The following is a 12,569-nucleotide window of genomic DNA, read 5'->3' on the forward strand; positions in this document are numbered from 1 at the left end:
TATTGGATACATTTGTCATCTCTGTTATCAAAAACATGGTACATGTAATGCTTAATAGAAATGACTGATTAATTTCTTAGTGTTTCCCTAGAATAGCATATTAATAGCAGACTTACTTCTGATAGGACGAAATTTACATTTACTTTTTTTAGAATTTGGAAGTCTTGGATTGGTATTGTCTATTTTCCAAATTGCTATAATACTGCTGCTCACTAGGGAAAATTGTGCTACCCTTCATATGGTTCTAGATGCGGCTCTACAAAGAAAATGGGAGATGGCATATGGGTGATTGTTTCTGTTTCTTGCCTTTCACTAGGAGAATGAAATATAAATTTATTTTATTGTATTCCATAAATACAGTATAAAGATATAAAGATAGATATAAAGGCCAAGCAAGGCTACATCTAGACTTAGAAGACTGGAACAGTGTAACAGACCTAGGATCTTGATTTCACAAACAGGTAAATTTGGGGGACCAAGTATAAAAATCAGAGATTTTTCCTGGAATATGCTACCGTTCATTTCTTCCACTTGTATCCATATTTGCTGTATTTTGGAATTAAACTAGAGAACCCATGAGGGTTTACTACTTAGAGTGTACCAGTAAGGATAACCAGCCCTCATACATCTTTTGGTTGACGCAAAGTTTAAGTCAATAGGTAGTGTTAGGTGTTGTAAGTTTAGGACTTACTGACATCAGACAGAAGAGCACTCAAAGAGTATGCTCATTTCACCAGTTGTACAGTGCTACCCAACATAAATATCTCATTCTGACCCTTCATCTGTTCAAAGAAGCTTGTCATTTTAATGCTTAGTACTCATCTAGTAAATTTGTATTTATTCGTAGGTACAAAATGTCTTATTTAAACTTTTATTTATTTATTTATTATTATTATTTGCAGAGGGTGTTGTGTGTTACCATCAGTCTTTCATATCAGCTGTGCACTTATAGCTGTACAGACTAATGGAGAGTCTTTTCAGTATTTCATATCACTACTGTGACTCTCAAATTTACAATGAAAGTCACTTTTAAGCTTTTGTTTAGGTGATTCCAGCAATTCCTTGGAAGCGTACAGTTCATAAGTGTGGATTTTCAGAATTAAAAATAAGGTACATAAAGGTCATTGAACATTAACCACAGTCTCTGGCAGAAGCCAGAATAAAATTTTTCGAGTATAAATAGTTCTTTTTTTTTTTTTTTTTTTTTTTTTTTTTAAAGAGCAAAGGGCTTAAGATACAGGCAGCTTCATTAAAAAGGTGACAGCTCACTTGTTTCAGCATTTCATGTGAAGAATTGTGGCCAATTAAGTGATGAATGCATTCAGATATTACAGTGGATACACTTATATGATAGAACTCCATTAGAATAGCATATTAGTTAAGAGATTGGCACTAGAACCAAAATATTTTCACAAAATAATTACATTTTATTCTTTCTTATTTGAGCTTAAATCAATATTGAAATGTTTATCTATCTTTAATACATAATGAGCACCAGCTCTGTGATGCCTTGAGCCATGGTGGTCTTATCATAGAATCATAGATAGGTGGTCTTACCATAGAATCATAGAATGGCTTGGGTTGTAAGGGACCTTAAAGCTCACCTAGTTCCAACCCCCCTGACATGGGCAGGGACACCACCCACTAGATCAGGTTATTCAGGGCCTCATCCAACCTGTCCTTCAACACCTCCAGGGATGGACCTTCTCTGGGCAACCTGTTCCAGGGCCTCACCACTCTCATAGTAAAGAATTTCTTCAGAATACCTAATCTAAATCTCCCCTCGTTTAGTTTGAAGCCATTCTCCCTTGTCCTGCCATTGTCTGCCAAAGCAAAAAGTTGCTCTTTGTCTTCATTATAAGCCCCCTCTATTGAAAAGCTGCAATAAAGTCACCCTGAGCCTTCTCTTCTGCAGGCTGAACGTGCCCAGTGCTCTCAGCCTTTCTTCATTCCTGTGAAGTGCTCCAGCCCCTTGATCATCTTCATGGCTCTCCTCCGGACCCTCTGTAACAGGTCCACATCTTTCTTGTGCTGGGGGCCCCAGACCTGGATGCAGTACTGTCCTGGTTTCAGTTAGGACAGAGTTAATTTTCCTCCTAGTAGCTGGCAGGGTGCTATGTTTTGGATTAGAATGAGAAAAGCGCTGATAACATGCTGATGTTTTAATTGTTGTAGAGCAGTGCTTACACCAAGCCAAGGACTTTTCAGCCTCTCTCTGTCCTGCTAGCGAGCAGGCTAGGGATGCAGCAGGAGCTGGGAGGGGACAGACCCAGGACAGCTGACCCAAAGTGGCCAAAGGGGTATTCCATACCATCTGACGTCATGCTGAACAATATATAGGGGTGGCTAGCCGGGGTGGAGGGGGGGCCGGTTGCTCGGGGATAGGCTGGGCATCGGTCAACGGGTGGTGAGCAATTGCATTGTGCATCACTTATTTCGTACACATTATTACTATTAATACTATTATTATTATTATTATTGTTGTTATTCTTTTCCCTGTCTTAATAAACTGTCTTTATCTCAACTCACAGGCTTCACTTTCCCGTTTCTCTCCCCCATCCTGGAGAGGGAGGGGGGAGGGTGAGCGAACGGCTGTGTGGTGTTTGACTGCCAGCCGGGCTAAACCACAACAAGTACTCCAAGTGGGGTCTCACAAGGGCAGAGCAGAGGGGGTCAATCACGTTCCTCAACTCGCTGGCCACTGCTCTTTTGATGCAGCCCAGGATGCAGTTGGCCTTTTGGGCTGCAAGCCCACACTGCTGGCTCATGTCAAACCTTTCCTCCACCAGAACCCCCAAGTTCTTCTCTGCAGGGCTGCTCTCAAATGAGTTCTTCACGCAGTTTCATTGAGTTCTTCTCCCAGTCTGTACTCATGTCTGGGATTGCCCCAACTCAGGTGCAGCGCCTTGCACTTGGCTTTGATGAACCTCTTTAGGTTCACATGGGCCCATTTCTCAGGCTTGTCCAGGCCCCTTTGGATGGTATCTCTTCCTTCTCTTGTATCAACTGCACCACTCAGCTTGATGTCATCTGCAAACTTACTGAGAGCTATGCAGGTGTTTTTATCACTCAAAATGGCAGGTGCTGCCTGCTATTTCCTGCTGGAAAACAGATCAGATATTATTTTTCTAAACAACAGAAATTCCTTAAATGAAAATATTCACTCACTTTATGTATGGTTATACATGTGTTCAAAAGAGAAGCATGCTGTTGTATGGCCCAGTTCTGCTTTGATTCTAGTTGGTTATTTATACATGCAATTATCTGATTTATATTCACAAATTTGTAATTACATGTGCAAGTTATATGCAGAGATGAATGCAGATGGTTTGAAAACAAGCCTTGAAGCAGGGCTGTTCATTCCAACTAAAGTTCATACATTTAAATCATTGTTTCAGGCCATCTGCAGACTCTAACAGACTTAACCACATCAGTTACACTTGCTTCACATAAGGAATCATCTCAGCAACTTGAAGTAGAACCTTTTTTTTTTTTTTTTTTTTTTTTTTTTTTTTTTTTAGAAAAATAACACAAAAGCTTATAGGTCTTTTAGATAACACCATTATGGATCAAACCTGACTTTCTGGCCTATTAGCATCATGCTTGACATTCTTGTAATATACATAGTAGTTGTTTTGAGGGGATGTTTTTAGAATTGAAATGCTAATGGCAGATGAAAATGGTTGAGGAAAAATTAGGCTTTGCATCTCTTATGGTTTGGTGTTTCATGTGGGTGAATAACACTGTTAGAAGAAATCATTTAGCTTGCATATTTAGATTATGGGCGTGGTTTATGCTGTAAGGTCAAGTGAAATGAGAAAATCATCTGTTATAGCTTGACAGAAAGAGCCTGTACTTTAGAATGCTGCTGTTTCTACACTTCTTTTTCTCTGTAGTTGCATGAATCATTCTGAAAACTTAGCAGTGTGAGTAGAGGAAATAAGTCATTTTGCATTTTTTTTTCTTGTTGCTATTGCCAATATTCCTAAATAAGGATCTGTAGTGCTGTGGTTTCCATGCTGTTTTTGGGTAATCTGACTACTTTTTCTGATGCAATGTTCATATTAATTAAAAATGTATCAATATAGTTTGAATTTGTGAATGATTTTCATTTGATAATTGTAGTTCATTGTTCAGACTTATTTCATACTCTAGATTCTATAGCTGTCCTCATCATGAGCTTACATTTCACAGTTACTACATAATCAAAAGAGCTAACATACTGAAACATTTTAAGAACTTTCAGGCAGATCTAGTATTTCAACTAACTGGATAAAACAGTGAACTTTTTGGATTAATTTACTTCTGACATCATAATTCTACCACCCAACAGAATTAGTCTAATTTTTTATCTGTTTTTCTCTTTTCAATAGATGACTTACAGATCTCAATTTCATTAAGAGAACAGTGATACTACAGTAATATTTTAAACTTATGTACAATCACAGCTGTATTCAAATCTTATACTTTAACACTTGGATTCCGAAGTGGTTTTATTTCCTTTCTTGCCCTTTGGGTCATCCATATATTCAAGAGGTATGGTCAGTCTAACAGATTCTTTTTCTTAGATTCTTTCATTGTGTTTGTAGTGTGACTTCTAGCATCAAGTGAGAACAGACAGGTGGTGCTGGAATATATGTTCTTGCAGTCTTGTACCTTGCATCTTGGACTCTTGTATCAACAATATTTCCAGTGTTGCCAAAATGCAGAGTAATTTTAGCTGCAGTGTTGAGGAAGATGAAAGTGGCATGATATGTACATGACTTGTCTGCTGGAAAAAGAAATAATTCAACAAGTTATTCTCTAACTACCAAAAAGTGTACCTCTCTAGTACTAACCAGTGCTCATGTATTACTGCAATACATGGCTTTGGAATGGTATGCAGAGTTAAATATATTTTGTGTCATTTGGCTTAATTACTTGTACTCATTAACTGGCACCTCATTTCTGATCAAATATCCATTTTTGGTAATTTTGATTTAAAAATAGCAGTAGGGTGTTCTGTTGTTGAAATGTAGTAACGTTCCATTGGGATGCTTTCTGCACTACTCAGTCTTGTAGCACAATCTAATTCTTTTGAAGATCATTCGTATGCTCCTTTGTCAGTATAAACAGATCTCTGTTTTTATCAGCATTGTTTGCTGTCTCAATAAATCTTTCTAATATATCATGAGTTCAACACTAATTATTGTGTGAGAACATTTTCTGTTTAACTGTGAGAAGAAAAATAAATTTAAGGTAATTGCACTGAGAGTTTCATTGTTTTATATGACTGCTACACATAAAAAGGACATAGTGTGATTTCTAATGTTTGTTTTAGTAACAGGCACAATAGATGTATGGCCAATCACAAACTTGCATTCTTTTGATTTGTTCTTGACTGGGATTACAAGGCAAAAACTTTTAAAACAGTAAAGCATAAGGTTTGGATCATTGTACAGCATCATTTTTTTTTGCCTTTAAAATGATAGTTCAGTGCATTAGAAATATTTATGAAGGTTACCTTGGCAAGAAAATGTATTCCATCCAAAGGAATTAAATTGCACAAAAGGTTTAGTTGGTCTTTTTGGACCTTATTTTTCAGAACTGACACGCCCTTGGCTCATGTCTTACTAGTGTGAAGGCTGCATGTATGACCCTGAGAGCAGCATGGAAGCTATCACAAAAACAGAAGTACCTTGTATACCACGGAGGAAGTGTCTGCTGTCTTTGGTTACAGGTTGTCAAAGGTTATCCCTGTCTTTACATCAAGTCAGCCAGTAGCCTCAGGGTATGACATCCTCAGTCCTATTGCAGTGGTTGTTACATTGCAAGCACATAATAACCACCTCCAGTGGCTGTTCACCTAAATTTCATTGAACCAACTCCTTTGAGGTCAAAAATTCTGTGTCAGTCTGCTGGCTTTGAAGCACTGAAGGGAGGTAGAGCAACTGAGAAATGAAGCCTAGATTTTCAATATGTTCCTAAATGAGATGCATGAATGCTGATGTAGCTAAAATTGATATTGATATTCAAAGCTGTTCTAAGCAGTTCTAAGAACATAAAAAATACATTAAATAAATAAACCAAATGCTTGTTACACAGTTGCTGCCTAGCACCTCCTGAGTGTAGCTTTCCCTCTGCCCCCACCCCAACATTACTGATTATAAAACTGCCTGGCCAGTGGGAGCTTTACTGCATCGTGTTTGCTCAGTTTCAGTTGAGGACAATATTTTTTTGTGCACAGACAAGATTGAAAATAAAGCCGTGCCCCTAAATGTAGAAAACTGTCTCTGAACTTTATCAGTTTTGGCTAGAAAGGCAGTTTGCCTACTTCAAGCTGCTTAGCGTTGCTGTTCTTTTTAGGTATACTTCATGCATTGAACAAAAATAGTTTTAAAGAATGAAATTTTGTTCGTCTAGAGATAATTTTACACAATTATTCCTCAAAGTCAGGACATTGGAAATATAAAGATCTAATCATAGTACTGTCTGTTGCACACTCTTTTATGGTATATGTTTGGCCATACAATGCCATCTATAAAATGCTAGTAACATGCTCTGAGACGTATATACTACTCATGAAGAATTTAAGCTATTTTTGAGCCAGTACCTTCCTTTCTGCTTAGAGTTCTAATAGAAGTCAGTGGGAGGTCTATGTGTCTAAGGCTTTCAAGAGTAAGACCCTTAAGTTTTGAAGCCACGGCTATCTTCTGGCAGATAGCGAAAAGTGCAGAATGAAAAGTCTGCTTACTTTTAGACTGTAGTTAGACCCATTTCTATTCTCCCTTCACCTCTTTCCACATGATTGTGCTGGATCAGATCTTCTGCTGATTACATCTGCTTTTAATTGTTTCACAGTATCAAAGTAATTTCTAGGAGCAAACTCACAGTTTGATAATACAACTTAAGGTGTATAAAACTTTATAATCAAAGCACAACATTTTATCTGATATTAACCACTGATTCTTCTATTTTTATTCTTTAATTCAACTCTCAGTTGTCTAGATTCAGTAGCGCAGGAAAGATATAGGACTGGTATATGTTGACCAAAAGACCAAAAAAGAACTATTCTCCCTCTGGAGAACTTTCTGTATTTTGGGACAACATTCTCTCAGTTGCTTCTCATGTTTTATATCTGTCATGCCAGTCACTGTGTAGAAGACATATATGCCTTTCCTTCAAAGAAGAAAGTACTAGAGCCATAGTATTGTTTGAAATACTTATGAGAGTTAAAGGGAGGAATTACAAATCTCACAAAAAAATGGATGGATTTAATTTCAGGGTTTCTGGAAAGAGTTCTGAATATCTAATAAGCTGATGCTAATTAAGAAAACTATTCTTTTCCTTTTTGAGACTTTCAAGATTCATCAGTCTGCACCTTTAGGTCCCCTGTCACATAATCATATATTGTAAATGTAAATTGTGGTGATCATCTACAAACATATAGCACAGTTGTCTATGGGAATATCTTTTAAGCCCTGAAAAAGAGTGAAAATGTTGATACAAAGCTTACATGAGCCTATATAATGCACACATATTTTGAGAGAGCTAAATGTGTTTAGGTTTTTCACTTCAAAACTGAGTACTAAGTTAGTGACATTCAGTCCTGTAGCAAGTGTTCATTTTCTTCCTTAACATATGTTAAGGAATCTCATGCATGAAAACTTGAGTTTTAGAGAGGAAAACATCTTACTTACATATTTATATTTATAAAAGCAAAAAGAGTGGCAATGTTTATATTACATTTTCTTTTTTAATGAAAATCAAGGAACTGGTAATGTCTTTCCCTTGGACTTCTCAGCTCTTTGAAACAGTTAATCATTGTGCCTTCCTTGAGGCTTTGCTGGAATTATATAATTTCTACCCTCTCTAATTTAATCCTTAAAGAATGAAACAGTAAAAAGGAAGACCAGCTATGACTTCCAGATACTTGTCTGTTTCTCCTGCTGTCTTCTTGCAGAGTCACAAAAGATTCCTAGTCTTCTCTGTACTATGACCCTGGGTATTCACATGTTGACTTCTTGTGTTTTGGCAATTCAGACTGTTTACCTTACCTCCAAAAAATACAAACTGTAGTCATCTTCAAAAAATTAAAATAAGTTGACTTTGAATAGTTTATCCATTGGGATAATAGTCATTACCTTAAGTCAAGCATGTCTTTAGAATAACCAATGTTATAGTTATGATGATTTTATTCAGATAAAAAACCAAAAACTTACAACATCTTTTATGTTTATATAAAAGCATAGATGTTAAATCTAAATTTGAGAGGGCAAAAGAAGAATTATCAATAGGCAGCTGGAAGAATAGCTTACATTGCTCTGGCATTTTAATATATCTTTTGCATAAAAAATAAGTGCTTTTTTTTTTTTAAACTGTATAAATTATATTTTATTTTCATGCTGAAGACAAACCATCTGATTTTGATAAGAAGTAGGAATGTGAATACTTTGAAGAAGGTTTCTTATCTTGGAATGAAATTGAACTTGTCCTAATGTAAAAATAAGTAGTTTTTTTTTTTTTTTCTTTTCTACATAAATTTAGAAACAATGCCAACAAAATTATTCATTAAGTTATTTTTATCATTCTGTTTATGATACTTAAACTCATTTGGTATACTTGTAGGTTTTTGTTTAAGAGTTTATCATATAAGTATAAAAATGATAATGAACTACAAAACAACATGCACGTTTTCAAACTATAATCAGTTAATTTTAAAGAAATTTTTATGTATTGTTTCACAACTTTGGTAATGATTCAAATAAAACTCTTCTGATTCTTATAGTTTGAGAACAGATCTTGTAAAATGGTAATATTTCAGTTTATGAAGTTGGTTAGTGAAAAAAGTATATAACGAATGACATATTAAGACAGATATTGTTATTTAATCAGTTAGTGTGAACAATCAAGGTGTGTTTTGCTTAACTAATCAGAGCTTTACTCATTTTAATTGTATACTACATCATCTGCTGTGACTCTAAATCAGATCTTCCAGACTTTAAGAAACAATTCTTACATTGTTTTTTCCACCTTGTCATAGTGCAAAAAAAAAGGTTTTTGTAAACAGATAAATGTCTTTTTATAGTAAACTGGAGTTGCTGCTTTGTCACATAATAATTGTAAAAGGATAAAACAAGTTTACTTCTCACAAATTAAAGTTTAAAAATTTTAATTAGAGTGTAATTAGGAGTTTAGAACTTCATATGAATACTTTACTTATTCAGTAAAGTTTGCGATAAATCACAGGATAAAGTTGTGTTACTGGGCTCATTTATGCCTTTGAGTGGAACAGCCCGTTTGTGTAGAGCATCACAGCCAACTTGATGTAGAAGGTGACCCAAGGAAAAGTTTTGCCTTTGGTATTTCAGTATCACTTGCCTATAATTTGCTTCTGACATTTGTTTGCTCAATCAGTCCATGGGTGTTTTCTCTTAATCTTTAGAGAGGGGTGGCTTTACTCTTGTGTACATTTGCAAAAATTACACCAATTACAAAGTAATTCTGCCTTTACTATGACTGTTTGACAGTAAGCAGTAATTTGTCAAAGAGAATCTTAGCAGGAGTGAAATTGCCATTTATAAAAAGACTTGGAAGTCATTGGTACATTGTGCATAGCACTCTTTTTTTTTTTTTTTTTTTTTTTTTTTTTTTTTTTATGATGAGTCATAGAATCATAGAATGGCTTCGGTTGGAAGGGATCTTAAAGATCGTCTGATTCCAAGCCCCCTGCCATGGACAGGGACACCTTCCAATAGACCAGGTTGCTCAAAGCCCCATCCAACCTGTCCTTCAACACCTCCAGGGATGGAGCATCCACAGCTTCTCTGGGCAACCCGTTCCAGCGCCTCACCACCCTCTGAGTCAAGAATTTCCTCCTAATTACATAAATCTTCCCTTTTTTATTTTTAAACCATTACTCCTTGTTCTATCATTAGTCCCTTTCCTGTAGGCCTCTACTTAGGTACTGGAAGGCGACTATAAGGTCTCCCCGGAGTCTTCTCTTCTCCAAGATGAACAATCCCAACTTTTTCCTATGAATGTCTTCACAGGACAGGTGCTCCAGCCCTTTGGTCATCTTTGTGGCACTCATCTGGACTCATTCTAATACATCCATGTCCTTCTTGTGTTGGAGGCTTCAGAGCTGATTGAAATACCCTAGGGGAGGTCTCACAGGAGCAGAGTAGAGGGGGATATTCACCTCCTTCGATCGTGTCTTTCTCCTCAGGGCTGGTGTCAAGCCATTCTCTGCCCTGTTTGTATTTGTGCTTAGTGTTGCCCTGGACCAGAATCAGGACCTTGCACTTGGCCTTGTTGAACTTCATGAAGTTCGCACAAGCCTAACTCTCTAGCTTGTCCAGGTCCCTCTGGATGGCATTCATTCCCTCCAGCATGTTGACCTCACCACACAGCTTGGTGTCATCAACAAATTTGCTAAGGATGTGCTCAATCCCATTGTCCATGTCACTGACAAAGATGTTAAACAACACCAGTTCTAATACTGACCCCTGAGGAACACCACTCATTACTCCAACTGGACATTGAGCTGTTGCCACAACTCTTTGAGTGCAACTATCCAGCCAATTCCTTACCGACTGAGTGGTCCATACATCAAATCCATGTCTCTCCAATTTAGAGATGAAGATATCATGGGGGGCAATGTCAAATGCTTTGCACAATCCCAGGTAGATATTGCTGGTTGCTCTTCCCCTATTTATGCCCATCGTAGAAGGCCACCAGATTTGCCAGGCATGACCTGCCCTTAGTGAAGCCATGTTGGCTGTCACCAATCACCTCCTTATTTTTCATGTGCCTTAGCATAGTTTCCAGGAGGATCTGCTCCATGATCTTGCTGGTCACAGAGGTGAGACTGACTGGCATGTAGTTCTCTGGGTCTTCCTTTTATCCTTTTAAAAAATGGGTGCTGTGTTCCCCTCTTCCAGTCAGTGGTAAAGACCCTTCCTTCCCTTGTCAGAGAGTTCCATACTCTTATCAAGCTGTGATTTGAGAACTGTGCATCACCATAGGTATTTAAATGAAGACATCAAAGACGTCTTACATAGTGGCATTTTTTGGCGTGTGAATATGTTAGAAACACACCATTTAAATCAGATCATTTTTGTCTATAATTTTTATCAGTTTTATGTGTATTCATGGTATGTTTATTTTTATTGTAAATTACAAAGGAAATTTCAAAGGGAAATGGAAGACACTAAATTTAGTTCCATAAGGTGGAACAAGACGATATTATTTTGTCTACAAATGTTTTCCTTGTAGTTGTGAACATATATGTGATGATTTTGTTTTTATTAAAGAAAATGAAAAATCCCCAAACCAATCAAAGAAATTATCAACCTTATAATTTTGATAATGACCTCAGCTCAGGACATTAAGTTGGGAATTAATGATCAGTTAAGGTTAATGACTCAATACTTTGAGTCATTAAACTCTAAGAAAATGCCCTATACTTTGATTGTTTTTGGTTTATTAAAGTTAGGTTGTAGAAGTAGCAAAAAGAAAGGTACTTCCAAACATAAGGGGAACTAATATGCACACAATATACAGGTATGTTGTTACCTGCTTCCTTCTGCAGTTCTGGCATAGCTAAAAATACTATTATGCTTAATAACAGTTTTGTTGCTATATAGGGACATAAGGAGCAACACCTTCTATAGTTTCCTTTTTTTTTTTTTTTTTTTTTTAATTACTTTGAAATGAATGAAGAACTGCAAATGTTTGGAAAAGCATAGGTTAATACTGCAGTGTTACAGCTGCATATCACCTTTTCCTGTGAAATCATTCCAAAAGGTCCCCCCCCAAATAAGCATTTATAGGATACTGCAATAGTACCTTCTTATGATCTATATTTAGGAATACAAGCCTTTGGATATGCATTATATATAGGAGATACATACTTGCATCTAAGTGGGCAATAAATATTTTCATTGTAATCTGTATCTGATTTGTATGTTACTTACAGAGTCCAGGAGATGGAAAGTTGTGTGGGAGAGCATTTAACTGATGGGGAGTGTTTAAACCTGAAGCCCTTTATTTTCTCCATACTGGACAGATGTAAGCTGCTATGTTGGCAGTTGCTTAACAACATCTTGCAAATAATTCTGAGTCCTTTCTGACATAAAGTAGTATATTTAAAGTAAGGTGACTTAGTGAGATTTTCACTTTAAATAGAATAAGGGTTAAATGATAACTTATCTTTTAAATGACAAAAAATAAAGAAATTGCAAGACCTTTTCACACATTAGATATGTATTGTCATTTATCATCTAGATATCAGGCTGGCAGTGCGAAGTAATAAAACATATCATCAAAAAATGTGCTATAGGTCTGAATCACTCTTTCATTCCACCTCCCAGCTAACTGTAGTATTAAATCAAACAAGCAGAACATTTCCTTAGGCAGCCATTGCCTTTTAATTTCCTGAAGAACCTTAAAATATCATTCATTACAAGTACTACACATATTTGGTTTTTAAAAGTCTCATAAATCAATAGCAGGCTGACTGTAATAATTATTACAAGTTAGTGCATAATTTTCGTGCTGAAGGCTGCATGCAGAACTTTAGCATATGC

At 36.4% G+C, this 12,569-nt stretch overlaps 1 protein-coding gene across 4 annotated transcripts in view; it reads left to right on the plus strand.

The window, feature by feature from the left end:
* DACH1 (dachshund family transcription factor 1) overlaps window positions 1-12,569 on the plus strand; it is a 375,540-nt gene that overhangs the window by 144,181 nt on the left and 218,790 nt on the right. The gene's annotated exons all lie outside the window — the stretch shown is intronic.

Source organism: Cygnus olor, chromosome 1 (genome assembly GCF_009769625.2).
Source record: "Cygnus olor isolate bCygOlo1 chromosome 1, bCygOlo1.pri.v2, whole genome shotgun sequence".
NCBI classification, from domain to species: Eukaryota; Metazoa; Chordata; class Aves; order Anseriformes; family Anatidae; genus Cygnus; species Cygnus olor.